At 45.2% G+C, this 3,809-nt stretch overlaps 1 pseudogene; it reads left to right on the forward strand.

Annotated features, from left to right (window-relative positions):
* Positions 1-876: 876 nt before the first annotated feature.
* Positions 877-2,464, forward strand: LOC147430146 (putative galacturonosyltransferase-like 3 pseudogene; annotated as a pseudogene).
* The last annotated feature ends 1,345 nt before the right edge of the window (positions 2,465-3,809 follow it).

Consider the following 3,809-nt stretch of genomic DNA (forward strand, 5'->3'; position numbering starts at 1 on the left):
GGTCTTTCAAACTAATGTGAAGCCATACCTGAAATGCAAATGTAATCGCGGACGCTCCGGTGCTTATGTCAAGCCAAGCAATGTTGAGGCTGATGCAAAGATACAGGTGATCTGCAAATGCAACTTTGAAATGCAACCTCTCACAGGCCCCCTTCCTCGTTTGAATAAACGTTGAATGTGAGAAAATAGTTCACACGCACACACGTGTCATCTAGTTTGGGAAGAACCAGGCGACTGATTTTACTAAACGCGTCGTCTGCCTTTTGACAAAAACCCACAAAGTCACCAGCCCATTTTTGCGCTCTCTCTGCTCTTTGGGTGGCTGAGTGGCTCTCTCTCTCTCTCTCTCTCTCTCTCTCTTCTCTCATACACACACACACAAACCCCTAGTCCCCTGTGACACCGCCACACCACATTCTCGCACATACCGTTCCTCTTCGTGCCCCCACATACACACGAACACCACCAACCAGGGCTACATTTTCACTGCGCAGCCATCGCTCTCTCGCTCTCTCTCTCTCTCTCACATACGCACACACACACCACATTCCTCACACACTCCCTCTCGCCCGCGCCATCACTATTAGTCGGCAGAGTCTCTCTCTCTCTCTCTCTCTCTCTCTCTCTCTCTGTGGGTTAGATTTTTTGTGCACTGTCCTTTTGGACTTGTAGGCTGTGGAGATATGACCCACTTGGGAGGGCTTGAGCTTGGAGAGGCTTTTGAGGGCCCTGCTGGCTTTTGCTGCCATTACATCACATTTTTTGCAGGGCCCCTGCAGGCCTTTTTTCTGTTTAGTTCTTCCATCACATCACCCCTAGGATCCTCCCTCCTGAAGCTCTCTCTCTCTCTCTCTCTTCATTGCCCATCATATCTCACTGCTACCCAGGTAGTCCTTTCACTCTCTCCGTTCTGCCTTATTAATCTTCTCCTCAGACCTTTTCCCTGCTTTTCTCTAGAGGAGCCAGAGCAACCTTGTTCTTGCTTTAAGAGGAGAGATAGACAGAAGAGACCATCTTGGCATATTGGAGAGAGAGAGAGAGAGAGGGAGAGACCAATTTCCAAATCATCCAACAGGAGAGGAGACTCAGGAGAGTATTAGCTTGGATTTTGCATTCTTTAGAAAGAGAGCCTTATTAGGAAACAGAGCCCTTGCATTTATTTTACTCTTGTGATCCTCTCAATCCCCTCAGAAACCTTCTAAAGTTCTTCCTTACCCCCCTGCCCTTCCCATCATGACTTGAGCTTCAAGACCATGTCAAGCCCATCATGAATGTACCTTGCATTGCACCCAACAAGCGCCTCCTCACCACCCTTGCCGCCATCTTCGCTCTCCTCTCTCCCTCCCTTGTCGTCGCTGGTGGCAGATTTTCGCTATTTGACCTCGAGCCAGCGGACTTCAACACCCTGCCATCGCGGTCTCTCTCCCTCCCCCCTGCTTTGCCAAGCTCAACATGGCCAGATTTCAAGGAAGCTCCATCCTTTCGGAACGGCAAGGAGTGCACTCCCTCACAATTATACCACTCTGGCTATAAAGAAGAAGAGAACCTGTGTGATTCACTCGCCATCCATGTCGCAATGACGCTGGACGTAACGTACATTCGGGGCTCGGTGGCGGCAATCCTATCTATAGTGCAGCACTCTGTGTGCCCTGAGAATGTGGTCTTCCATTTGCTTGCATCAGAGTCCAAGGCAGAATTAGCTCAAATCATAAAGCTCACATTCCCTTATCTCAAATTCAAGGTGTATCACTTTGATGTAAATTTGGTCAAAGACAAGATCTCTGCCTCCATAAGGGCAGCTTTGGAGCAGCCTCTCAATTATGCCAGGAGTTACTTGGCAGAAATATTGCCAATGTGTGTGAAGAGGGTGATCTACCTAGACTCTGATGTTGTGCTAATTGACGATATATCCCGTCTTTGGGCAACAAATCTCGACGGGCATCCACTCGGAGCCCCCGAATATTGTCATGCAAATTTCACCCACTACTTCACAGATGCGTTTTGGACGGATGCGACATTGTCTGCGGTCTTCGAGGGGCGCAACCCGTGCTACTTCAACACGGGGGTCATGGTGATGGACTTGGAGATGTGGAGGTTTTGGGGGTACACCAAGGCAATAGAGGAATGGATGGAGGTGCAGAAGTCTGTGAGAATCTATGAATTGGGATCTCTGCCTCCATTTTTGCTTGTGTTTGCTGGGGATGTGCAACCGATAGAGCATCGGTGGAATCAGCACGGGCTTGGCGGAGACAACTTCGAGGGTTTGTGCAGGACATTGCATCCGGGGCCGGTTAGCTTGTTGCATTGGAGTGGCAAGGGTAAGCCATGGGTGAGGCTAGGCAGTGGGAGGCCATGTGCTTTGGATAGCTTATGGGCACCTTATGATCTAGAGTCAAATAACAATTTTCTGCAAAGTTAAGGTAATCAAGAGAGAGCCGGGGGGGGGGGGGGGGGGGGGGGGGGGGAGGGTTCTACCTCCAAATGTAGCAAGGATTGTCTCTAGTGGTGACATCAAATTTGGAGGGACTTATTGAAAAAGTCTTCATTTCACCAACATAATGCAAAGCGATGCCTCTCTCTGTAGCTCTATGCATTTGCTTATACTATAGCCCTATGGAGAGCTACAAGTGATCTTAAAAGCTAGAGAGAATCCTGCTTTCTATTCCTTCTTGCTAGGCTCTTTTATGTACCTATACATACATACACCCTCACCTCATTGCAGTCTAGCTCCTATATTCAGTTTTAACCTCAGCTTGAAGCAAGTCAATAATTAGAGCTTGCGAGCTTAAGTCTAGCGAACTTAGAGCTGAGAGGTATCCCTTGCATCTTGTACAAATAACTGCAAGGGGAGGATCATATATTGTACAATACAATAATTTATGCTATTGTACTTTCAAAGGATGTCTTATCGGTTTCAGCAACAGTAGAATATGTGCTACTGTAGAGGTAAGTAGTTTTATTTTTTTCAGCTTTTATTTGCACTCTCTCTCTCTCTCTCTCTCTCTCTCTCAATATATATATAGACATTTAAGAAATAGATTAAAAACACACACACTCTCTCTCTCTCAAAACACACTCTTTCTTACTCTATTTATACATATATAAACACACACACACACACACACACACACACACACAAAGAGAGATATATTTATACATACATATAAACACACACACACACACACACACAAAGAGAGATAAATAGAGAGAGAAAGAGTGTGTGTTGAGAGAGAGAGAGAGAGAGAGAGAGAGAGAGAGAGAGATATTTATCTATAATTTCTTAAATGTCTTGCTAAGTAAAAGCAATCGTCTTTGAAAGGCAAATTTTTTGTTAAATTTTGCAGCTAGGCCACCTATATAGGCTATCCTATCTTTGGGTCCTTTTACAAACAAGTCCATAGAGACTTCAGGGCTAGAAAAATACATTTTTCCTAACCTAAGAAAATAAGGGCAAACTTGAAATTCTACCTGTTTTTAGGTCAAGATTTGAAGCTTTTGCCGGTATTAACATTAAAACTTGTGTAAATTTTCCGATTTTCTTGAAGGCAAGCTCAAAATCTAACTGGGATTTTATGATTTTAGCCTAGCAGGCTCAAATACACTGCACCGCTGGTTTTTTTCTAACACTGCAGGTAGTGCTTGGAAGAGCACCGTCTATCTGAGCAGCCGTTGACTTTGAATTTATGAGGAATCGAATGCTTTTCCCCCAAAAGGTGCTCTCATCTAAAGAATTAATAAAGAAAGAATCAATTAATAATAATAAAATCTCCAAGCAAGTTTCCATAGGCTATGGTCACGCGTAGCTTAGT

Source organism: Adiantum capillus-veneris, chromosome 22 (assembly GCF_014529385.1).
Source record: "Adiantum capillus-veneris isolate H3 chromosome 22, ASM1452938v2, whole genome shotgun sequence".
Classification (NCBI taxonomy): domain Eukaryota; kingdom Viridiplantae; phylum Streptophyta; class Polypodiopsida; order Polypodiales; family Pteridaceae; genus Adiantum; species Adiantum capillus-veneris.